Below are 26,817 nucleotides of genomic sequence, written 5' to 3' on the forward strand. Positions count from 1 at the left end.
TGACTTGTGCGCCATGCACGGGTTTGGCGCACATCCCGAGGTGAACACGCGCAGGGACTTCCATGAATCGCACGCGTGCGCGTGCGCCTGTTTTTTTCTGCTTGCGCCTGCTTGCGCAAAGATTTTCGGCGCACGTTTGTTCCATGAATCGGCCCCCAAGTGTCAGTACAATTTCACCTTTGGAACAAGCCTGTACTACACAGTTATGTGGTAGCGGTGCCTGAGCAGCCTGACTTATCTCAAGAGTTGAGTGAGCAGTAGAACAAGTTACACAAAGGACCAACTAATACAGTGATTCAAATATACACTTACTTAAGGTTTCTTGGTAAAAGAATATACATTTATTTACTCAGTCAGTTAGGAAACATTACACTAGCATAAGCAGGTCAATATCACACACGAATAAACCACATAAATCTAACCGGTAAGTAAATGAACAAGTTTAGCTCCAAAATGAAGTGGGAGCAAAATGGCACTTCAGATACTTAATAAAGGGGGGGGGGGAGACAAGGTTATAAGAATAGACAGCCCAAATACGTTCATAGGCAGGGCAAAGTGTTTCAGTTACATACAACCAGCAATTCTTCTCAATAGGCCTGGGCCAAAGTCAATGGTTCAGAGTCTTTTGTATAGGATAGCACAGTTCTGCTATATAACGGTTAAGTCTTTTCCACAGAGATTAGAAGAATTTGGCTAGGCGAAAAGTTTGAAGAATGTTTAGGGAAGAACAAGCCTTCGTAGTTGAGGAAAGTTTCACACACTTTCTCGATGGCCGAAAAGATTTCCGGACCGCGTTTGCACAGTACCTTGTTAATGAAGAAAGCTGTAGCTGAGGCAGTTGTTCCTGGCAGTTCGAGCAGATCTCGCTGTTCCTGAACCTCATTCGTGGGGACAAGAAGGAGGACATCGGGAAGTTCCTTCACTGCCCAGGGAAGAGGCCAAAGATGTAGCACTTTGTAGCAAGACGTCGGTTTAAGGTGTGAGTGCTTTAAAGTCTGCGAGCTGGTTTCCTTCCCTCTGGCTATCTGGTTTTCGACAGCACTCTGATGAAAATTTGACCAGATGGGGACGGTGTCCAGGTGGCTTGCGAGTTGGTTGTTCCCACCAAACTCAAGGGAAGAAGTTAACCTTGAAGGGCTTCTCTGTTGTCAGAGTTTTCTGCAATTCGGACCTGCAGCAGGGCTTCACCGGTCATCCAGGAGTTGCAGCAGTCCTCTTCCTTCCTCTCCTCTTCGGTTCTTTCATTCCAGTGGTCGACTCTGCTTTCCAAATCCCAGAGACCTGCTTTTAAACAGTTTTCCCCCATTCATTCCAGCCTGACTTTCACTCACACAGCAGGGTGGCTGTCCTTGACGGACAGCCAGCTGGCCAATCACGCCAGAGTGCATTCAAGTCTCCTAGGAGACTAAGAACAGGGAGTTTCCGGCATCTTCCTCACATCCGGTCCACTCTAGACACCCGGACACCATAGGAGGGCTTCAGCACTGAAGCCCGCCAAAGGCCAACGAACAAAGGGACCAAACCTGATTTGGCGCGCAGAGACAAACACAATAAGGACCTTTCCTAAAAGAAATGGCGTAAAAAGATGACCGGAGTCTGTTTTTACAGATAGGTCCTGGGCGCCTTATTGAAAAACATGGCTGAGCCGATTTTTAGCTACTGTTGTTAGCGGTCGGGAAAAATCATGGTAGTGTGATATAAACCACTGCCACCAGCCATTTAAAGTAGGAAAGGGTAACAATTTACTGTTGCATGAGTGTTTTGACTAAGGGGAAGCTAGGCAACCCCTCCAGCACTCTATAGGAAGATAGTGTGTGCTGGGTCAGTACATTTAAAGAGTCTGGTAAAGTCAATTTAACTTAACATGCTCTGGGAGATGGTAGTCAGTCCCAGAGAAGGTGTTTAAACCTTGGGAAGTCTGAAAGACAACCCTGTACCACTGCACTGCAGGTGCTGTGTAACACACAGAAAAAGATGATGCCTATGAAGTTGTTTTAAAACTCCATAACCAAAGAACACAAAAAAAATACACAAAAAAAATAAAATCCTAGAAATCCAGCAAAGTTGCTGGGGGTCTCAAAAGGTAGGGGAAATTAGTACATATTGAGAATTCTCCCTAACAGAGAAGCTGGTCATCTCCCAGCTGACCCCCCACACTGAATCTGCTGCTTGTCTCCACAACCACCAGTCTGGCTTCAGAGCAGTCAGAGGCACAGAAACTATACTCTGAAGCACCCATGAAGACTTGCTCTCAAATCTCGATTCCAGCTCTCTCTCTGTTTTCCTGCTTCTTGGCCGTTCCTATACCTTTGATATGGTCAATCATGCCACTCTTATAAACTGGCTCTGTGATACCCATGGCATCACGGACCTGGCACTGGACTGGTTGAACTCCTTCCTCTTCTACTGACAATGCCAGGTTCAACTAGGCCCTTTTCTCTCCTCCATAGCACTCTCCACCTGTGGCTTCCCCCGGGGGCTCTATCCTCTCGCCGTGGCTCTTTGACATCTACCTTGCCCCTCAAGGCCATTTGATCTCTGGCTTCTCGCCTCACTTCCAGTGTTATACGGACACACAGCTCTCCTTCAAGATTCCCTCCACTGCCTCCTCTTTTTCCTCTCTCATTCTGACTGTTTGACTGCTATTCAAGCATGGTGTGCTGCTAACGATCTCTGCCTTAATGCCAGTAAGGCAGTGATCCTTCTCATTGGGACCCCAGCTCCTTCCTTCCATCCTACTCTCTGGATGCCCTCCATGGGCCGCCTCCCCTCACCCTGTTGTCAGGCAAAAAATCTTGGTGTTATCTTCGACTCCTCTCTCTCCTTCTCTCCTCACATCACGGACCTTGCCAAGAAGGCCCATTTCCATCTGCACCACCTTAGAGGCATTTTGCCTTTTCTTACCTTCCCCCAGAAACTCAATGTCTCCAGAGCTCTGGTCCTTTCTAGGCTGGACTACTGCAACATCCTCCTCCTCAATTTGTCTAAATCCTCCCTTCAACTATTCCAGAATACGACTGCAATACTTATCCTTTGCCTCAAACCCAGGGACTCCCTGGCTCCCGGTTGCCGCAAGGATTAAGTTCAAGACCCTCTGCATCCTCCACAAGGCTTTCTGGGGCCTGGGACACCGCTACATCCAACTCCCTCTCTCTAAATACCTCACTGCTAGAGCCTTTTGGTCTTCTAGCTCCAACTCTCTGCAGATCAGACGCTTTTCCAAGCAGAGAGTGGGGGGTAGATCTCTCTCTTCCACAGGTACCTCCCTCTGGAATGGCCTCCCTGTCCCTCTCAGACTTGTTCTGGATCTCCTTAAGTTCCAGAAGCTTCTCAAGACCCTCCTTTTCTCTTCCTCCTTCCCTCTCCCCTCCCCTGCTAATATCCCCCTCTGCCTCTTTACTGGCTGCCTGTGTTATTTCGATTCACACACGGCACCAGGCCCTCCTCAACCAGTCTCCCTCTGCACTGGGTCTCCCCTGATACCCCTGCTCCCTAACCTGCACTTGCTCTACCGGGCTCCCTCCCTCTGCACTTGCGTGGCTGGGCCTGCACCCCTTTTAGCCCATCCAACCCCATTCCCGTGCACTTAGCACGTGGACCTTCTTTCCCCTGGACTCTCTGCTTTCCCCTGGCACTTGTCCACACCTGGCCTCCCCTTAGCACTCACCCAACCCATGGGCCTTGTCCGCCCTTCCCCCCTGACCCCCAGAAAATAATGCTTGCCATTCCCACCTGCACTTCCTTTCCCTCCCTAGCATAAGTGCATTCCGCTCTGACCAGCACTTCCCCCTGTCGCCCCTCTCCCCGCACTTCTTGTTGATACACTTGCACGATCCGAATGACACAAGGCCTAGTAGGACCGTTTTTCTTTTTCTTCATCCCTGACCCCAGGAGCATTATAAATACCCAATACATAAATGAGACTGGCAGCGTCTCAAAGAGTGTTGGCCTCTCGAGGCAGAAGACACACATTTGAACTCAGTGCATTGCGGATCGGCATCCTGTGCCCCTGCTATCCTGATCAAGCTGGACCGCCAGCACAAGGGACCAACTGTTCCCACCAAGACTGACAGATGTTGATGTGGAGGTGTGCATAGACTGCCATTCTAAGTCCCAGCAGCTCAGAGGTTGGGCTCCATCAGGCATGCTCCCCCCGCTAGTGCTGGAGCTGGAGAGCTATTGCTCCAGAAGACCAGGTGGGGAATCCTTGGGTCCGGGGCCACTCCTCTCCTCCCGATGGGCCTGATCTTTTAGAAGTGGTGGGGGGCGCACAGGGTAAATCGGCTGGTCCTCTCGTCCCGTTGTGAAGCTTCTTTATGCTAAAGAGCTCCCTCCCCTTTTAGCCTCCCTCTGTGTGTGTGGGAGGGGGCGGGGTTTGCTACCTCATTGCTACCTCATTGTGATGTTTAGGATGCAAGGTGTGCTGAGTATATTTTAGTGTGTCCTTCGATTTCCGTTGCCACAAGGTGTGCGTTCTCCCCCGCACTCCCCATACAGAGAACTCTGGGGATTTCCCAGTAGGCCTCTGCATCCTGGGCCTCTTTTGTGAGGTAAACTATTTTATTTCCCCAATTTTCTGATAGGAAAGGGGGGGGTTGCTGAAAATTTGTAATAGAGGGCTAATTTGAAAGCTATTTCCAGTGCCTCTTTTGGTTCCCTTTCCACCCCTGCCCCCATGAGTTCTTAGGAATACCCATCACGAGAACATTCAGTAGGTCCCAGATGTGTACACCTCTTTACTTCCATTGGATAATTAAGAGAAGAGGATATGTCATATCTTCTGCACAATACCCCTGAGTGAGTATTGGGAGCAAGAGATGGAATGGTGGATTCATGGAACCCTGGCTGTGTGAGCTGTGGGCCTGGCCCAGAAGTGCAAGTTAGACCTGAATGAGGGACAGGTGGAGGACGGCCCCTGATACTTAACTAATGTCCTCTTTTATTTGTATGTATTGAATTGTTCATTTATAATGCGCTTAATACCAGCGTTGTGGTTTCTAAGCGCGGGATCGGGATTCGAACTGAGGCTATCCTTCCTCACCACACTCTTAAGACTAAATACGTCTGATGACCCGATCGGGTCCCTGTGATGAATCAAGAACAGTCCCATACGAGGCCTGGTTCCAGAGTCCTCACTGTTTGCATACTTTGCCTCGATAACAATATTTTTGAGGTAGGCTTGCAGTTTTCTTTGGACACAAGTAACATGCAGATATATTGCAAAATGTGTTCATGGATTCCTTTACAGAACCAACAGTACATTTTATGCATTTTTTTTACTCGATCCTTCTGAAATGTGTGCTAGAGTTGTGTTTTCCATTTCAAACCCATTATTTACAACATTTCTTAGGGGTTGAATCCCACAAAACACCCAAATAATTTGGGCTCACTCACTTTGCTGGCTCTGGCGAATTTGGGGGAAATACTCCGGCCCCTGAAAAGGCCGTGAAATGTCCGCCATCTATCACCATCTTGCATAATGCTTTTGCATATCCTAGAACTGGCCCTGGGTCGCAGAACTTTACTTTTCCTCTTTTCTATGTACATCCCTTTTATTTATAGTGGCATCTTCTACTCTAATAAATTTAAACATGGAAGTATGACTTTCAAAACATGAAATGACTTCTCGGTTTTCGGGCTTGACTTTCTCTCTTAAAAAAAATCCATCGGTTTGTAGAGTTCTTAAATGAGTTGCATTGCAGAATTGTATATAGGTGGCAAAGCTACAATAGCATGGACTCTTTGGGTCAGGGTGGAGGTGCGCTGGCAGAGCTGTGTATGGGACCCAGTACTGCAATAGCAGGGACTCTTTGGGTCAGGATGGAGGTACGATGGCAGAGCTGTGTGTGGGACCCAGTACTGCAATAGCAGGGACTCTTTGGGTCAGGATGGAGGTGCGCTGGCAGAGCTGTGTGTGGGACCCAGTACTGCAATAGCATGGACTCTTTGGGTCAGGGTGGAGGTGCGCTGGCAGAGCTGTGTATGGGACCCAGTACTGCAATAGCAGGGACTCTTTGGGTCAGGATGGAGGTACGATGGCAGAGCTGTGTGTGGGACCCAGTACTGCAATAGCAGGGACTCTTTGGGTCAGGATGGAGGTGCGCTGGCAGAGCTGTGTGTGGGACCCAGTACTGCAATAGCATGGACTCTTTGGGTCAGGGTGGAGGTGCGCTGGCAGAGCTGTGTGTGGGACCCAGTACTGCAATAGCAGGCACTCTTTGGGTCAGGGTGGAGGTGCGCTGGCAGAGCTGTGTGTGGGACCCAGTACTGCAATAGCAGGCACTCTTTGGGTCAGGGTGGAGGTGCGCTGGCAGAGCTGTGTTTGGGACCCAGTACTGCAATAGCAGGCACTCTTTGGGTCACGGTGGCGGTGCGCTGGCAGAGCTGTGTGTGGGACCCAGTACTGCAATAGCAGGGACTCTTTGGGTCACGGTGGCGGTGCGCTGGCAGAGCTGTGTCTAGGCCCCAGTACTGCAATAGCAGGCACTCTTTGGGTCACGGTGGCGGTGCGCTGGCAGAGCTGTGTGTAGGCCCCAGTACTGCAATAGCAGGGACTCTTTGGATCAGGATGGAGGTACGATGGCAGAGCTGTGTGTTGGACCCAGTACTGCAATAGCAGGGACTCTTTGGGTCAGAATGGAGGTGCGCTGGCAGAGCTGTGTATGGGACCCAGTACTGCAATAGCAGGGACTCTTTGGGTCACGGTGGTGGTGCGCTGGCAGAGCTGTGTCTAGGCCCCAGTACTGCAATAGCAGGCACTCTTTGGGTCACGGTGGCGGTGCGCTGGCAGAGCTGTGTGTAGGCCCCAGTACTGCAATAGCAGGGACTCTTTGGATCAGGATGGAGGTACGATGGCAGAGCTGTGTGTTGGACCCAGTACTGCAATAGCAGGGACTCTTTGGGTCAGAATGGAGGTGCGCTGGCAGAGCTGTGTATGGGACCCAGTACTGCAATAGCAGGGACTCTTTGGGTCAGAATGAAGGTGCGCTGGCAGAGCTGTGTATGGGACCCAGTACTGCAATAGCAGGGACTCTTTGGATCAGGATGGAGGTACGATGGCAGAGCTGTGTGTGGGACCCAGTACTGCAATAGCAGGCACTCTTTGGGTCAGGGTGGAGGTGCGCTGGCAGAGCTGTGTGTTGGACCCAGTACTGCAATAGCAGGGACTCTTTGGGTCAGAATGAAGGTGCGCTGGCAGAGCTGTGTATGGGACCCAGTACTGCAATAGCAGGGACTCTTTGGATCAGGATGGAGGTACGATGGCAGAGCTGTGTGTGGGACCCAGTACTGCAATAGCAGGCACTCTTTGGGTCAGGGTGGAGGTGCGCTGGCAGAGCTGTGTGTTGGACCCAGTACTGCAATAGCAGGGACTCTTTGGGCCAGGATGGAGGTGCGCTGGCAGCTGTATGTGGGACCCAGTACTGCAATAGCAGGGACTCTTTGGGTCATGATGGAGGTACGATGGCAGAGCTTTGTGTGGGCCCCAGTACTGTAATAGCAGGGACTCTTTGGGTCAGGGTGGAGGTGCGATGGCAGAGCTGTGTGTAGGCCCCAGTACTGCAATAACATGAACTCCTTGGGTCAGGATAGAGGTGTGCTGGCAGAGTTGTGTGTTGGACCCAGTACTGCAGTAGCAGGTACTCTTTGGGTCAGGATGGAGGTGTGATCACAGAGCTGTGTGGGGGACCCAGTACTGTAATAGCAGGGACTCTTTGGGTCAGGATGGAGGTGCGCTGGCAGAGTTGTGTGTTGGACCCAATACTGCAATAGCAGGTACTCCTTGGGTCAGGATGGAGGTGCGTTGGCAGAGCTGTGTGTTAGACCCAGTACTGCGGTAGCAGGTACTCTTTGGGTCAGGATGGAGGTGCGTTGGAAGAACTGTGTGTGGGACCCAGTACTGCAATAGCAGGAACTATTTGGGTTAGGATGGAGGTGCGTTGGCCCCAGTAGTGCAATAACAGGATATCTTTGGGTCAGGATGGAGGTGCATTGGCAGAGCTGTATGTGGGACCCAGTACTGCAATAGCAGGATATCTTTGGGCCAGGATGGAGGTGCGATGGCAGAGCTGTGTGTAGGCCCGAGTACTGCAATAGCAGGGACTCTTTGGGTCAGGATGGAGGTACGATGGCAGAGCTGTGTGTAGGTCCCAGTACCGCAATAGCAGGGACTCTTTGGGTCATGATGGGGGTGCGTTGGCAGAGCTGTATGTGGGACCCAGTACTGTAATAGCCGGGACTCTTTGGGTCAGTATGGAGGTGCATTGGCAGAGCTGTATGTGGGACCCAGTGCTGTAATAGCAGGGACTCTTTGGGTCATGATGGGAGTGCGTTGGCAGAGCTGTGTGTAGGCCCCAGTACTGTAATACCAGGATATCTTTGGGTCAGGATGGAGGTGCATTGGCAGAGCTGTATGTGGGACCCAGTGCTGTAATAGCAGGGACTCTTTGGGTCATGATGGGAGTGCGTTGGCAGAGCTGTGTGTAGGCCCCAGTACTGTAATATCAGGATATCTTTGGGTCAGGATGGAGGTGCATTGGCAGAGCTGTGTGTGGGACCCAGTACTGTAATAGCAGGGACTCTTTGGGTCAGGATGGGGGTGCGTTGGCAGAGCTGTATGTGGGACCCAGTACTGTAATAGCCGGGACTCTTTGGGTCAGGATGGAGGTGCATTGGCAGAGCTGTATGTGGGACCCAGTGCTGTAATAGCAGGGACTCTTTGGGTCATGATGGGAGTGTGTTGGCAGAGCTGTGTGTAGGCCCCAGAACTGTAATATCAGGATATCTTTGGGTCAGTATGGAGGTGCATTGGCAGAGCTGTATGTGGGACCCAGTGCTGTAATAGCAGGGACTCTTTGGGTCATGATGGGAGTGCGTTGGCAGAGCTGTGTGTAGGCCCCAGTACTGTAATATCAGGATATCTTTGGGTCAGGATGGAGGTGCATTGGCAGAGCTGTGTGTGGGACCCAGTACTGTAATAGCAGCGACTCTTTGGGTCAGGATGGGGGTGCGTTGGCAGAGCAGTATGTGGGACCCAGTACTGTAATAGCAGGGACTCTTTGGGTCAGGATGGAGGTGCACTGGCCCCAGTACTGCAATAGCAGGATATCTTTGGGTCAGGATGGAGGGCATTGGCAGAGCTATGTGTGGGACCCAGTATTGCAATAGCAGGTACTCTTTGGGTCAGGATGGAGGTGCGTTGGCAGAGCTGTGTGTTAGACCCAGTACTGCGGTAGCAGGTACTCTTTGGGTCAGGATGGAGGTGCGTTGGAAGAACTGTGTGTGGGACCCAGTACTGCAATAGCAGGAACTATTTGGGTTAGGATGGAGGTGCGTTGGCCCCAGTACTGCAATAGCAGGATATCTTTGGGTCAGGATGGAGGTGCATTGGCAGAGCTGTGTGTGGGACCCAGTACTGCAATAGCAGGGACTCTTTGGGTCATGATGGGGGTGCGTTGGCAGAGCTGTATGTGGGACCCAGTACTGCAATAGCAGGGACTCTCTGGGTCAGGATGGAGGTACGATGGCAGAGCTGTGTGTAGGTCCCAGTACCGCAATAGCAGGGACTCTTTGGGTCAGGATGGAGGTGCGTTGGAAGAACTGTGTGTGGGACCCAGTACTGCAATAGCAGGAACTATTTGGTTTAGGATGGAGGTGCGTTGGCAGAGCTGTATGTGGGACCCAGTACTGTAATAGCAGGGACTCTTTGGGTCATGATGGGGGTGCGTTTACAGAGGTATATGTGGGATCCAGTAATGTAATAGCAGGGACTCTTTGGGTCATGATGGGGGTGCGTTGGTAGAGCTGTGTGTCCCTTCCTCGTTTCACTTCGTGTGTTCCCGAGTGCTCATACTTTTCCGATGGGCACTCGCTTTGCCCTCAATGTGTGAGAAAGGGCACTGTAACTGCGCCGATGGGCGGGGACAGTCGTGTGCTCCCCGCGCTCCAGTGCACGGGCAGCAGCCGGAAATTCTCATTATGGGCAGGTGGACGGCTCAGTGCGCTTCAGTGAGCGCTGGATGGAGCCATTTCGCTTCCATGCGGTGTCTTAGACATGACCTTGATAGAGAGTCTGATCTCTCACATGTCTGCTCTCTCCACTGATTGGAGATCAACCCTGCTGTCCTAGCAGTACTAGAGACACACTGACCCATAGGGAAATAGAAGTGTTGCGGACATCCTGGTGGGAGGACTGGGAAAGCAGGCAACAACGTTTTTCACAAAACGGTTTCGCAGGATTGTTTACATTAGAAGCAGTATGTGGTGTGCACGTCATCATTCTTGCCCCAATCCACTTTTTTGCTAACTTTAGTGGCAAATGGCATTTTAATACATACACAGCACAAAGAGGTAGCAGAACTACAGTACTTTTATGCACATAGGGCAATGACTTGTAAGAGTTCTCTCCATGGGCGGTCCAAGGAGTTATGTGGGCCTGTGCAGCAAAAGACAGACAGGCCTCCTAATTTGCAAATATAATAACATCATCAGAAGTGATGTTACAGAAAAGGGCATTACAAGGAGTGTCACCAGTGTTTGATACTCCCTCATTGATGGCACCCAATGAGGCAGAAACATGTCTGGAGTTGCCTGTGGTCTCCCTCCCCTCCCCAGCCAGACCTGACAGTGGACAGCGCCTGGTGCAACACAATCCGAGATGCCCTCACTGGAAAATTCAACTCCCTCAAACAAAAAATCCTCTCCAAACAACAAGCCACGCTAGCTAAACCACCACTACCCACAGACCCCAGCGCTTTACTGACCCACACTTGCGCCCCGTTCAACTTCCAACCTGTCTCAGTCCCTGAAGTCACCAAGATCATCAATAGTCTCAAACCCTCTCGTTGCAAAGGTGGCACCTGTCCACCCCCGATGATCAAAAAATGTACAGACACTTACTCCAATCATCTCGGCCATCATTAATGCTTCCTTCACCTCCAACTCGGTGCCAACCTCCCTAAAGAAAGCGTGGGTCCTGCCGCTGTTCAAGAAGCCCTCTCTTGACACTTCCATAAATACAAACTATCCGCCCATTACAATTGTACCCTACCTCCTGAAGATCCTGGATCGCATAGCTACATGCAGCTTCAACATTACCTCAATGAGAATAATATCTTGGGTGTCTGCCAATCAGACTTCCGCCCCAAGCACAAAACGGAAACTGCCTTATTTGACCTGAAAATTCAACTCGATGCCGTCAAGAACACTGGCAAACCTGCCCTCCTGATGATGCTGGACCTCGCTGCAGCATTTGACTTGGTAGACCACCAAACTCTCAGCTCCCAACTTGCCTCTACAGCCAACTCCTCCACATCGGCCACGAACTGGATCAAATCATTTCTAGCCGACAGATACTCACGAGTATTCATAGATGACTTTTCTGCAGCACCCACTCCTGTCACTTGCAGAGTTCCCCAAGGTTCCTGCCTCTCCCTCACTCTTTACAACATTCATACGGAACCCCTCTTCGACAACCTTGACCTCCTTCGCATATCACATATGAACTACGCGACGACCCACAGCTCCTTGTCCCCGTTTCTGCTTCATACGCCCAGGACTCAGCGACCATCAACTCTGTGTATGAAGTCATACAAAACTGGATGGCATCTCACCTACTTAGCCTCAACAACGATAAAACCAAAATCCTCATTGTCGGCTACAGTCCACGCTATGCAACATAGACCCAGCCTACAAGGAGTTTTCCATAGATGGAAACCGAATCCCCACCTCTTCTGCAGCGAAAACCCTTGGTGTATGTCTGGACTCAACTCTCGACCTCTCGCAGCAGGTGAACTCTATTGCGTCATCCGCAGCCTGCACTGCCAAACTGCTCCACGACAATAAGCCCTTCCTCTCCACACCCAAACACCTCTCTAATGCAAGAGCCATCACAGGAGCTAAGCTTGACTATTGCAGCGCCTTATTCACCAGCACCTCAGAGCGCAACTTGAACAAACTACAATCTATTCAGAACAATGCGCTCCGAGCGGCCATAGGCCTCTCCAAATTTGACCACATCTCAGAAGCCAGGAGAGATGTACACTGGCGACCTATCCGTGAAAGGATCAAATTTAAAACACTATCCATAGTCCACCGATGCCTTTCTAACACAGCCCTGACCTACCTCTCACGCTGTGTGGAGAAATACTCCCCCACCTGACCTCTCAGATCCACAAACTGTCACCTCCTCAAGATCCCAAACTTCATTTGCCTCTCGGTGGGGAGCAAGAGCTTCCGGGTCATGCCCGCCAAACTTTGGAACAATCTCTGACCAGTCCTCAGAAAAGAACCGGCTTACTGGACCTTCCACCAAAATCTAAAGACCTTGCTCTTCAACTAATACAGATCCTCCTAACACTCATCACTCATCCTGATGCATTCCCCCCTCTTTTCTCTCCCTCCCCCTTCTTTTTGTCCTCAATGTAAGTAGCGCCTATTTACCCAAGGGTTTTGTGCGCTGCAATAAATGGAAAGAATAAATTAAATAAATAAATGTGATCTAACCATTTGGGTTGGACTTCCCCTTTGGGGATGGAACCAGGCCTGATTTGAATATGGTCTTTCCGACCCTTTGCAGTGGCCTGGCAGGCTGAAAAACAATGGTTTGGAGGGTTGCCCAGATCTGTGCCAGTGGCTATGATGGATTCAAAATCTTCCAGCCATCATCTTTTGATTTTGCTTAGTGCACTTTGTAAGTACATTTAACATGCATATTGTCACGTCGGCTAAAAAGAGTATGTGTATAGCTTTATTTTCCCCACCCTGAGTGAAAGATTACAGTAGTAGCAGCATGCAAAGTAGTGTGAGCCTAAAGAATTCTCCTTTGGGTTTTAAAATTGTATTGTCAAGATTTAAGGACACACAGTAAAAAAACTGCATGAAAAGGTAATCTGCTTGTAGTCATTATTTCATTATTTCGCAGAGCATTCCTCTTGTTATGTGCTTCTCACATTTCTAATCACCCAACATCCACACCCACATCTATGGGTCGCTCACTGCTGCCCTCTCTAATCGCTTCTGTTTTAATACTCTGCTGAAATAAAGCAATATTTTAAAAAGCACCTTGACAGGACCAAAGCTGGAGCCCCATTGCCTCATTGCGCATGAAATACAACACAAAATAGAGAGAAACAGAAACAGGCTGAGAACTTCAGTCTGAGCTCCATGCACAGGGAACGTTGTGAATAGCTGATCCGGTAACTGCCAAGCTACCTGCCTCATGAAATGGCCTGGCAGACGAGCGAAATCTGGACTTCATTTCTCTACCCTGACAGGCTGTTTGAGGGAAACATTGCATCTCCGACGCGATTCCCTTGTCGAAACATTGGGCTTCATAACGAGTTGGGCGGTATTCCTGTGGTAAATCCACCAGAATACTGCCCAACTGAATTACTGTTACCGCCATTTGGTCTGGCAGAATTACAGCAGGATTACAAGTGGCAGTGGCGGGGTAAATCCCCAGTTTATATGAGTCCATAGAACTCTATGGGACTTTTTTGTCATAATTAATGCGGCTGTAATTCTGCCAGGGTAATTCTGATGATTTTTCTGATTTTTCGGCAGAGACTTGGAGGATTTACTTCCAGCACAATGCTGCAGGTAAATCCTCCCCTCCAGGGCCATACTCGTAGTATGGTGGAGCAGGAATATTGGTGGTAATTCTGTTACCGCCAATTCTTTCCAGCTGCGCCATACTTGGCCCAATTATCTCTGACATCAAACGTTCTTCTCGGTCTTAGCACACAGTTTTGTGACACATCTAGCATTCCTTGGTTTCCTGAGCCACAAAGCATGCCCCCATTTTGAAAATAGTTTTCAAAGATGGACAGACCAGTAGCCGGCGGTTTGTAGTACTCCTTAGCAACAGAAACAGTACATGTGTTTGTATTTTTGTGATTAGAGGCCAACAAGGTTCAGGCCTCATACAGTCTGCTGCAGACTGCTTTTGTTTCAAAGTTGCCTGTTTGATTATGTCTGTGATGAGGAAAGGGGTAGATCTGGCAAGCTTTGGCCTTTGGGGCAAGTACTATTTAGTGGCCGGTGATGCATTGGCCCAAGACCACAATGCAGCGTCCCAAGTAAACTTGCTACCAACCTCTCCTCCACCCCCACGATTCTTTACAACTGATTCTGATAGGCTTGGATTTATGATTCTACTGGCCAAACATACCAGATCAAAAATACTCTACTTCTATAGTACATGCTGCAGCCTTTTTTCTGTTTATGTATGATAAGATTGCTGTATTAACAAACAACACAACTTCGGTAGAACGATTCTGTTTCAATAAATAAATCTTGTGATACATGTAGTAGTTCGTTAGCGGCCTACCGATCACCCTTCATATGTTGCTTGTAACACTCTAAACAGCACCCTTTGTAGGGACCATCCATCAGGTTTCTTTCAGAGTAGTAATGTCATATGTGATGTCATCAGTGATGCCATTTGTGATGTCATCTTTGATGTCCTGGGCGTTAGTTTTAGCAGTGCATGACGGTGGCTTGAGTTATGATTGCATAGCTTGCCATAACTGGCTAATTTCTTTGGTTTTTTGATTTTACCTTGCAACCATAACATCACTTTAACTAAGTTTTTTTCTGTGAATTTCAGAGGTTTTATTAGTGAACCTCATACATAACATCCCTTTAACAAGGTTTTTCACTGAATTTCAATGTTTTTATAAGTGAAAACGTTTCATGATTTTACAGCACTGTATATAAGTTATTAGTAATTCCTCTTTTAACATATGTGAAAGGACTATAAACCTCCTTTAACAAACATATTTTTTGCAGCGCATACTTATGTGTGCCATTTTCAGCAGCGCATACAGGGGATACAAGTCATGGTTGAATTGTCTAGGGCATGAGGCTCAACCAAGACTCCGACACCACCAAGCCACCGTCATTATCCACTGCACCTAGCCTGCATCCTGGTCCAGTGTCCACTAAACCCCTATAATGTGACCAATAGCCAGTTCTCCTGGTTTAAAGCCATGGCCAGTCTCCACTGTCTATGGGACATGGGCTCCAGCCATGCTGCAGGCCCCATAAGCAAATCAGAGTAGATAGTTGTCCCTGCCAGGGGCTAGGCCATTGGCCAGGCACCAAAGATATATCACTATTTTACGTACCTACATTTTGATACTTTTGAAAAAATAAAACCCACGGAGTTTTGCAAAAGCATGTTTTCGGGTTCTTGCTGATGCTACTCTCACAGACTTGCTGCAAACTCATCCAGCACTTCGGGGTGTATCATAAGCAGTATTATTTTCCCCATTCAAGCCTATCCTAATTTTGTACATCTTTTCACATAGCCGATCCCTGGTGAACGTGCCCACTTTAAACCCATGCCCCAGACAATCTTGCCACTGGCCATGGCCACAGGCCATTCCTTTGGTGGCAAAGTTATATAATTTCTTTTGTACCTGTCCTTACCAGGGGCCATGCCCACTGCCCACTTTAAGTACATAGCCGGTTCCTGGTGGCCATGCCCACTTTAACCCATAGCCAGGACCTGGTGGCCATGGCCAGTGACCAGATTGTACCACTGGCCACAAACACAGGCTATGTCTCAGGTACCAAACTTATATCAGTATTTTATGTATCTACATTTTGACACTTTTCAAAAAACAAAACACATGGCAGATTTGCAAAAGCACGATTTTGTGTCCTTGCCAATTCTCTTCACACAGGTTTGCTGCAAATCCACCCAGCACTCTGGGCTATAGCCACGAGCAGAATTCTTTTTCCCATTCAAGCCTGTCCCGATTATGAACATTTTGTGACCCCTTGTCCCCCTACAAATTTGCCTCTCTTTACAAAATCTATTCAATTTTGCACAAACATTCAAAGTTGGGGTCTATAAACGTTTTGCAAACTTTTGCGCAGATTAGTCAAACTGACCCAAAGTTGTAAACCATCCAAAAATTGTGGGAGCCAGCCTCCAATTTTGCCCACTCTTGGCAAAACGGCAACACACTTTGGAAGGAAATTACTATAATATTATTGCAAAATTCCATACAGTTTCGTTGAACAGCTCTAAAGTTATAAGCCGTCCCAAAATAGCTCTTTACTAACCCTGTAATCCACGGTACAACATTCATTGATTGGCAGGGTTTTTTTTGCTGAGTTTTTTGCAGCTGATTATTGGCCGAAAAAACGAATTGAAAAATATGGGGGTGGGAGGAGAGAGGGGGTAAAGGTATATAAGGGGTAGTGAGTGTGGGGAATCAGTAGTTAAAAACTGGGAAAGAGGGATTGGTGGGACCCCCAAATAAAAAGTTAAAACATTTGATGAGTTCTTTAGGTCAAAAATCTGTAGCAAAACACTTTAAAAAACCTACCGATAGAATGACATAGATCCGTAATGCACACACATGCATCAATGTCCTTGAACATTTAAGAAGTTTGTGAACTTCACAGCAATGTCTTGAACGTGTTTGCGGATGTCGTAGAAGAAAAACCACCCAATTTTTGGCTTTTTCTGGACATATCCCATCCTCATCACCCTTCACCTCCCCACAGATTGTTTCATTTGTTTGAAAAGTGTAATGTTTTGTTATTGAATATGTTTTTACTGCAATGTTCACAGACTGTTGGCACACGTTTCAAAAGTTTTGACGCACCTCATGTTTTTAATTGACGAATCAGCGGGCGCATACGATGTCAGTGAACGTTACGTGGATCTCTGATTGGCTCAGAAGCATTCCACGACACTGAACCAGGAAGTGAGTCTGTGGACTGGACAGAGATAACAGAAATTGTTTTACCTACATTTTGGGCATTTAAAAAAAAAATCTGGATGGATTAACACAAAATCTGCTTTCGGGACCAAGCTGCTGCACCTCGCACCAGTTTGGTGCAAATCCATCAAGCATTTTGGGCAGGGATGTCATTTCACCAAAATGCCTGGGGTAGCGGAAGTGACATCACATGACCCATGACCTCTGATGACATCACATGAAGTGGTGTCATTTGACCCCAACCCAAAGTGACATCTCGGGAAGCGATGGAACGCGACCTTTCACCCCTCAACAAAACAGGAAGTGGCATCACATAGCATTGTTTCTAAGTACGCTACGAACAATATGGTTACGATATCACTGTAAAGTGAAATACATTTCATACAAGAATGGATCAATCACCATATGTATCATTAATATCAGTGCGTATAGGCCCATATTACCAAATCACTGTGAATGCAAGCAGACGTCCAAGGCCAAATGATAATGATGTGTTATTATTTAGCACTTACGCTTAAGCGCTTCATCTAGAACAAATATCCATACAATATCAGCCAACCTGTGTTTGTACTCATTTATCACCCTCAGAAGGATGAAAGTCTGAGTTGACCTTGCTGGAAGTCAAACCTGCAACCTGCAGATCACACACACATTGCAACAGCCAGTGCTCAACCCACTGAGCTATCCTACCGGTTATAGGTATCAGAAAACCAGCCACTCCAGAAACAAAGAGCCACGTGCAGCTGGCCACAGCCCATGAGCCCCAATGTAAAAAAAAAAAAAAAGAAAATTGATTTTTTTAGGGGTAGCTAGGGAGACCAAATGGGTGACAAAGGAGTCCTCATTGGTCTCAGTTGCAACCCCTGGCTACCTCTAAATGACGTCCATGGCTTTGGGCTGTAGCCACAAGCAAAAATGTTTCCATGAATTTCTATCCGGATTTCAGTTTGGGACCACCCCAACAACTTTTCCCCTTCTTGACGAAACCACACCAAACTTTGCAAACAAATTCAGATTCACGTCTGTACTTTTTTAATCAAACGGCATCAAAGTAATACGCCGTCTAATAACAGCTATTCCTATGGGAAGTGCAACTTCACCATAGCTACAAGGTCGCTACTGCAGATCCTGCAACAAAAACAATAATTTCTCTCTCTCTCTCTCTCTCTCTCTCTCTCTCTCTCTCTCTCTCTCTCTCTCTCTCCCTCTCTCTCTCTATATATATATATATATATACATATATATATATATATGTATACGTTGTAGTCCCTGTACCTAAGTGCAGGTGAATTGGAAGGCACTCCAGGAAGCGGTCTTGCGTGCAGGAATCGCGGCAAAGCACAGAAGCAGCAGACCATTTATATCAGCCAAAAAGTCTTCTTTAATACATTAAATGTCCAGGACAGAAAGAAAAAACAGCACAAAAACTACGCAACATCTTGTTATGCTGGCGGTAACTCACAGATCTGCTGTCCAGAAAGTAATGACATGCATTCAATCCATGTTGGTGTTTTATGGATGTGTACAGGGACACCACGTCTGGAAACAACAACAAGCCTGAGGAAGCTCGCGAGTCGAGCGGAACGCGTGGCGTATTTCCACCCATTGGGGTGAGTGCTGCTTCATGCCTGGTCTGACCAGATATTGTTATGTATGCTTTTTAATGAATATTTGCACTACTTTTGATAAATAAAGGAACTTTTAAACTCAGTAAATGGTCGTGAGTGCTTGGCAAAGTTTTGGCTAAAGTTGGAGGTATTGTGTATCCGCCATCCTGCATCCTTTCCTGACATTCTTTTGAATATATATGTGTATATATATATATATATATATATATATATATATATATATATATATATATATATATATATATTAGGGCGGAGATAGCCATCATATATTTAAAGTGAGTCGGTCTCCCATAGGAACCCCTCATAATTCTATCGTTAATAACCTTTTATTCGAGTAATTGTTTTGGACAAAATTTCAAAAGTGATTCAAAACTGGTAGCCCCCCCCTAGACTGTAAAGTTTCGTAAAGATTTGTTGAAAAATAAAAAAGTTATTAAGCGGTAAAAACATTTTTTTCTCCAAAAGTACCGCCTACTTTCCATTAATTTTTCCATGGACAAACAAGGTCAATTTTTGGCAAAGTGCACAGCCCAAACCGCTGTACAGATTTGGACCAGATCCGAAACAACTTGGGCACGAAGCGTTGACTCACGATCCATGCTTGGTTTGGGATTATTCGGCACAGTAGCTATTTAAATATTTGATGGAGAAGGGGGAGCCCCTGTCTCAAAAATAGATAGCTGTATCTTGGGGATTTACCCGAAACCAGGGTTTTTTAGAAATTAAATGACAGCCATCTTGTTTTTCTCTCGATGCTAGAGATATCCGCGTCTATAGCTGAGGATATGGAAAAATGAAACACAAAAAAGCTATTTGCAGGTCAAAAAACATGCAAATGCCAACAGGCTAGAGGTGTGTGTGAGGTGGCTAGATGGCACCAAGTGAAATCTGCAAGTTGGAGGGGGTGTAGTTACTGAGTTTGCAACACAAAGCTTTCTGTAGCCTTGGCTATAGCCCTGAATAGCTGACATCTCAAAGCAAACTGCGTCACAGAAACAGCGTGTGTTGTGGGGGGAAGGGAGAGGGCAGGGGAGCTGAGTAGGCCATCTGGGGAGTGGGGGGATTTGACACAGAGGAGGGGGGCACTTGGTGTTGAACTGGGGGGCAGTAAAGCATTATTTTCAGCTGTTTTGACGATATTCACGGCTATAAAGGACTACTGATAGCAGAGAGTATGTGTAGTTCAGTACCCATGGTTACAGGTTTTTTGGGGAAGATCATTTTCACAGCTATAATGACATCAGGGTGAAAAATCTGTGTTTACCATCCAGGTCTCCCACCCATGCAGTAAGCAAAACAGATCCTGCTTAGTGTCAAAGGGAGGAAGAGGCCAGCCTCCTCATGCCCTGTTGTCTGATAAATGAGCCAACGTTACAGGACCACTTAGAGAAACGGGCTGGCCCTTTCATTGCTTTGAAGCTAAGAAGGGTCAGTCCTGCTTTGAAGCTAAACTGGCTCAATCCCGGGTTACTGCATGGATAGGCGACCAAATGGGCATCCCATTACAATTTATTTTAAACTCTGCTACTGTCAGTCCTTAAAGGTTTTGCACTCAAAGACCATTTTTTGCCTTTTGCTGAATTGCATTCTGGTATTTGTAGTCTCCCAGTCAAGATAGGGGCAGGGAATAATGCCACAATTGTATATTTTTTGCCTAACATAGTTCAATAAGGATTTATATATTTGAGTGACACTCTGGTATGAGTAATTTTCAAGTTATCTTTATAAAGCAGGGTATTGTTGAAAGCTAGAAATTGTGATGAGGAGGGGAAATGATGTGAGGGCAAGTAATTCATGAGTATTTGCTCATGATGTTGCAAGAGTGTTTGCAATCCTGGACACTGATGCAGTTATTTTCCCCTGATTGTGGCTGCTTATCAGGGCACAACCAAAGGACAAATGTGGGTGGACAGCGTAGCTTTTCTTCAGAGTGCGGACGCATCTCCTTAGGTTTTTTTTAGGTTGGCAAGCTTGCGCAAGTATTTGGCTACCAGGATTTTACTCAGGTTGTCATGCCCCCAGTGCAGAAGCTTACTCACAAAACCACAAGCACTTGTTTCGTATTGGGATTTAGTTTCCCAGGGAATATTTCACAACAGATTGCTGGGTTTAAAAGGTGAGCACCTTGCGATAACAATTAACTACAATATTGTACAATAATTGACTTTAAGTAATAAGTATGTGCCTTGTGATCTATAAGATATGTTAGGTTTGGATAAATTCATGCTATAGCAGCACTGAACGTTACATGTCAGTACATCTGACATGGCTGTCTCACTTTTAAATACAACAGTCACACAGTTGAGACAAGTTAAAAAAAGACACAAAACTGTTATTCACGTTTTTGAAACTAATACCTCATTAAATTGCGCCTAATACCTCATAAAATTGCGCATAGTATTCCTTCACTCCTAGATCATTATTTGAGTCCCCTACAACTGAAGAAGAGTCACAGACCGGAAACGCGTAGTGTGAACACACCTTTCAGCAGAACCACACAGAGTTCAGGACCAGTTCAGGACCGGCTTTTAAAGACTTTGGTTCATTGGACTCAAATCTATCCTTTGGACCTTTATTTCCAATTGAACTGTTTAATTTTTGTTTTTGAGATGCATGTTACAGTATGTGAGTTGAACATAACATGTACTTATCTATCACATGAACAGTGGAGCCTTATATGCACAGTCCGTGAAGTATGTATAATAACAGTATTTTTGCAATGAACTTAACATTCTTACTTTTTTGATGAATGTTCACGGTGACTAATTAAATGAATCACATATATTACTATAATCTGTAAACTGTTTATTAACTACTCATTGAGAATTACACATTTCTTCACAATTACGTTTTTGAACATTTGAGGGATCCTTCTTTTCCCCTTCATAGTGTGCACTGCTATTTGCGTGATTCGTTTCAGTTAACCCACTTCTTGTTCTCACCTTTTATACTTTGCCAGCATATTTATTGGAACATTTCCTCTCTCAGGTTATTTTTCTGGTGTTCATTACTTTTTTTAAAGTCCAATGCTATTTTGTCTTGCGCACTTTCTTCTAAGGGGAAGATTAAATTACCTAAATTTGTATATTTCACTTTAAGAAATGTGTTCACTTACTGTGCATATATTCATGGGTGCCAGCTTTTGATTTTCGCTATGGGTGCAGAGAGGACCTGGTCATATGTTATTCTTGCAGTCAGTAATTTTTTTCCTTTTACTATGATGCTTAACTGTGGTTAGTTGTGGTTGTTCAATGCATCACAACAGTCACCAAGAGACCGGCCATAAAAGAAGGGGCTTGGAGCACGCTGCTTAATCAAAGTGTGTGTTCCATGGCAAATAATGTAATCTCTCAGTGCATTGCCTAATACTGTGAGTTCTCAAAGACTGAATTCTTAACAATACCACTGTCACAATAGGACAACATTAGTTTGTGATTGGTGAATGTCTTTGAGCTATGGGTTGCAGGTGTTTTAAAATATAGAGTGGCCATGCCCACCGGCCATGGCCCAGGCCTATGGCTAGTGGTTTGGTGGTGTTTGGCCGTGCCCACAAGCTTTGGCCAAAGGCCATGGCTAGTCGTCTGGAAGTGTTCTAAAAATCTATGGAATAACAAAACCCTTGAAATTCAAGGAAAAAAACTTTAGTTGCAGGGATGTGAAAGTGAGAACTTAACGCAACAAAACCACTGAAATTCAACTAAAGCCACCTCACGCCCCCTGTTGCACAGCCTATGACCACAATGATGACATCACAGATATGATATGATATGGCATTTATAACGCGCCCATACACAAGTGTTTCAAAGCTCGATCACATCACTGATTACATTACAACATTTTGCATACCCTATCCCAAGCTTCAACATAGATGGACATGGTGGACAATATGCTCAGTTGAAAGGGACACCCAACTGTCTCGGCCTAAAACAGACCAGCCCTCGTAGGTTTACACATGCCATTACAGGCTCTACACCATCCATTCACGCCTCTCTGAGAGATTCATATATATTTCAGACTGGAATGCTTAGAAGTAACTTTTGAAGTGCATGGCTCTTTGTGAAGGAACCACAAATTTGAAAGACAGACACGAAAAGATAAGGCTTTCCACAAGTGAATCCTTAAGCTATTCCGTTTTTCCAAGAGATTCATTCTTCCTATGCCTGATGAAGTGATCTGAAGATTATGAAATATTTCAAATAAATTACTTTTTTAGTCCAACTAAGGTATCACCCAGTTGTCTTTTTTAGATCAACACACATTACCCTTGCCTAAGACGATACAAGCAAACTTAACTATATTTGAGGCTGATTTACTAAGCTAAAGTTCTACTTAAGCCGTTTTTAGGTGCAATGGTAGATTACACTATTTCTTTTAGCTTAGTAAATCAGCTCCACATATATATGTGTATTGGGCTGATTCACTAAACTCAGCACAAATTAAATAGTGTAAGTTGGACTTAAGCCATTGGGCTCATCACGACCTCGGCGGTAACGCCGGCGGTATTAGCACGGGGGCTATTAGCGCGACCGCTATAGCCCCCGGCGCTAATAGCGCTGGATCATGAGTTGGGCGGACTTGGAAATCCCCATTCCCCATTGAGCCCATTCGGGAATGCCGCATTCCCTATTGGGCTCAATGGGTAAATTTCGCGCTCATACCGCTGGCGGATTTCCCGCCGGCGGTATGAGCGTGAATTCTCGGCGGATTTCACACCAGCTCAGAGCTGGGTTGAAATCCGCCGAGGCCCTGATTTGGCGGACCCTTAAATCCAGCGGTAATAGCGCTACCGCCGGATTTAAGGGTTACCGCCGAGGTCGTGATGAGGCCCATTGTTTGGTGCAAGAGTAACTTACACTACGTTTTTAGCATAGTAAATCAGCCCCATACATACATTTTCCAAAATAAATGTTTGTCCCAGACCCTTCTAAACTGGACATTTTGGAGAACATTTGGTTAAAGGTGAAAAAGTTATTAATAAAAAACAAACACTGTTTTTGGCCTACTCCCTTTCATTTTCCCATATATAAAAAGTGGATTGATGGAACGCCCATAGCACAAAAACCACTGGGCGTATTTACACCAAGTAAAACACAACTTGAGCACAATGTGTGTTATGTTTGTTTGGGGAAAATTGATCCAGTAGTTTATAAAATATTCGACCGAGAAGGGGGTGTCCCCTGCTCCCAAAAAACCTTTATATCTCCCCCATGGTGCTTTGTAGCAGGGAGGCTGAGAGGCTTTTCTTTAATGAAAAGTCATCTTTTTTTTACTCAATAAGAACAATTGCAGCAGAAATCCTGTGGGAAGCTGAAAATGAAAAGTGCTCAAAATTATATTTGGATGAGGGAAAGGGTCAATTCAAATTAGGCTACATGTGGGGAGGGAGAAATAGGACCACATGTGCAGTGAGGGAGTTTAGGGTGGGCTGGGAAGCCTGGAGAGAAAATGTTCAGCTTATCAGGGGAATCCCCCAGGAATCTTGCAAGACGTGGTCAGGAAAGAAAATATGTCACACGAATCAAACAGTGAAAGAGGGTAATGGGAGAAGGACATTGAGGTAAAACACAAGGGCAGCGATTGGGAGGTCTAAGAAAAAAAGAAGGGGAGACATGGTGAGTATCACGGAGGACGGGGACGGCTTATTAATTTTCAAGTGTTTTCCTGTTACCATGTGAATCGGCAATCATTACATTACCACGGGAAAGGGCACCACGAGAAAGGACATGCTCTGTATTATCGCAGGAATAAAGAAAAAGGGGACAAAGGGGAAATAATCAATTGGACCACTGGTGCTTGGCAATAGACTTTAACACCTGTAGGTTGGATCAGAACTGCTAGGCATGGGGGATCTGTTTTTTTTTTTAAATAATTGGTGCCATTACCAGTGGACCCTAGGGCTGCTGGCCATGGACTAGGTTGTCGCTAATGGGAAGTGGTTAGGTACTAGGGAGGGTGTTTGGACCTTGGTCGGTAGGCCCTCTTTTAAATTCATTGGTGCAACATGGCCAGTAGCCACGGCCAAAGGCCATTTCTAGTGGGCTCGAAGATGCTACAAAATAACAAAACACTAGAAATTCATCGAAAAAACTTTAGTTACGAGGGAGCTAAGGTGATCTGATTTATCACAACAAAACCCTTGAAATTCAGCGGGTCTGGGAGGTGATGATCATCTTAACTCAGCGTCCCTCAACCCCCCTTTGCAAAGCCCATGAGCACATACATGATATCACAGAAGGAATTCAAAATGACATACAAAATGACATGATGGGGGACGGCGAGTAAAGATATGCATCACTTTTGTATATATTCACTGAAAAAACGTTAGTTAAGGTGATCATATTTAACACAACAAAACCCTTGAAATTCAGTGGATGTGGGAAGTGATGATCCTCTTAACTTGCCATTCCCCTGTTGACGACCCCTACGATCTAATGATGTGTTATATATATAGTGCATGCGCCTAATCACTTTACATCAAAGACATATGCAAACAATATCAACCAACCAGAGATGTACTCATTTATCGACCTCGGAAGGATGATTGGCTCAGTTTGCCTTGCCGGGATTAGAACCTGCAACCTGAAGATCACACAAAGATTGCAGCAGCAAGCACCCAACCCACTGAACTATCTTGCCAGCCTCTATTTTTTTGTGTCATTGTGAATCTCATCTGTCATGTATGTGCTCATGGGCTTTGCAACAGGGGGGACACAGAATTACGATGATCATCACTTCCCAAATCCGCAAAACTTCAAGGGTTTTGTTGGGTTAAATCTGATCACCTTAACTGTCCCTTAACTACATTTTCTTTTACTGTATGTCAAGGGTTTTGTTGCACCATAGTTTATTCAAGGACCATTAGCCATGGCCTTCAGCCATGGCCACTGTACATGTTCCACCTATACGTTTACTTGCGGCCCACTAACCATGGAATACCGTTCCTGTCAGTGTACAAGCCCTTTGGCCGTGGCCATTATACATATTGCACCAATAGGTTTCTTTTGGGCCCACTAGTGATGCCCTTTGGCCGTGGCCACTGTACATGTTGCAGCAGCATGTTCTCGGCATAGTTCGTCGGATCAGATCCCTCTTCGCCTTCCGGAAACCCCACAATGCGCACATTGTTTCTGCGAGCACGCCCCTCTGCTTCTTCGGCTCTACTCTCGAGATTACGCATCTGTTGTTGGAGTACGTGGACTTCTCTTGCGTTAGTTGTGCATGTGCTTGTGTTGGCTTTCACCTCCTTTTCCAGGGTTTCTGTGCGCTTGGCCAACACCCGTACATCTTGTTGCAGCAGATTTACGTCTATACTCACTGTGTTTATTTTAGCCTCTAGCGCGGTCTTCAAATCTGAGATGGCAGTGCCCATCTTGCTTTCCCATGATATTTTATGGTCCGCAATGGTGTCAAGTATCTGCTGATTGTTGAGTGCCATCTTCTTGCTTTCTTGCGTGCCCTGGCCCTTCCCAATAGCCCCCTCTGTTGCTTGCGGAGACTTCGTGAACTCCTCCATGGTGGATTGCTTCCCCTTGGCTTTGGGCAATCTGGATGTCATCTTCGCTTGTGTAAGGGCTACTACTCGATTCTGCCCCAGGGCTGGGTGCCCCCTGCTGTCTGGGGCACTTCTTCCCAGTTCTGGGCATGTCTGTCCCAGTCTATCACGTATAAGTTGCTCCAGGACCCTCTCAGTCCTGCCTGTTACTGGGGTTTATCCGCCCTGATGTCGGAATCGAAATAATATTATACCTCCTATTGCATTGTTTGAATGTGTGTTGGCCTACGCCAAGTTGTCCAAAACATTGTGTAAATAGATTCCGCAGCAAGGTCTTGACCTTAATGTACTGTGTAAATCGCCATCTTGGATTTAGCCGCCATTTTAGGTTCTCTTGTAATGTGGAAGTCACCCTGAACATCAAAATGGAGGCCGAATGACATTTCGAGTGGGATTCTGGCCGTTGTGACCTCCGCACACATGAATAAATAATATGCCTGCAGGCCACTTGTTGGGGTCGCGAACTGAGACCTTGTCTTATCCCTGACCTGTGTGTAAATGAACAACTGTATCAGCGGAACTGATCAAAATGCATACATTATGGGATTGACCTGGCAAGGAACCCTAGACCTGGTCCTAAGAATGGTTAACCATGCGAGGGGGTTTGCCAAAGCAGGATACAAAGTATAAAAACACGAATATCCCAATGTACGGTGTCTCACACTAACGCAGTAAACTGTCGTTGAAGTTCATTCTGTTACTCTGAGAGCTGAATAGCTATCCGTTTGTCAATTGACTTTTTGGTAACTGTTGCAGCTTTTAAATAAAGCACTTTGTATGTTCTTTGTAACCTGTGTTGGTGTGTTTCTTTTGGGCTTCCCGGCCTCATATCAATTTCTCTGTTTTCACAGTTGGCGCCCGAATAGGGACCCTCAAGATTTATGCCGGATCATTGAAGGTT

Source organism: Ambystoma mexicanum, chromosome 8 (genome assembly GCF_040938575.1).
Source record: "Ambystoma mexicanum isolate Mex_15411 chromosome 8, UKY_AmexF1_1, whole genome shotgun sequence".
Lineage (NCBI taxonomy): Eukaryota > Metazoa > Chordata > Amphibia > Caudata > Ambystomatidae > Ambystoma > Ambystoma mexicanum.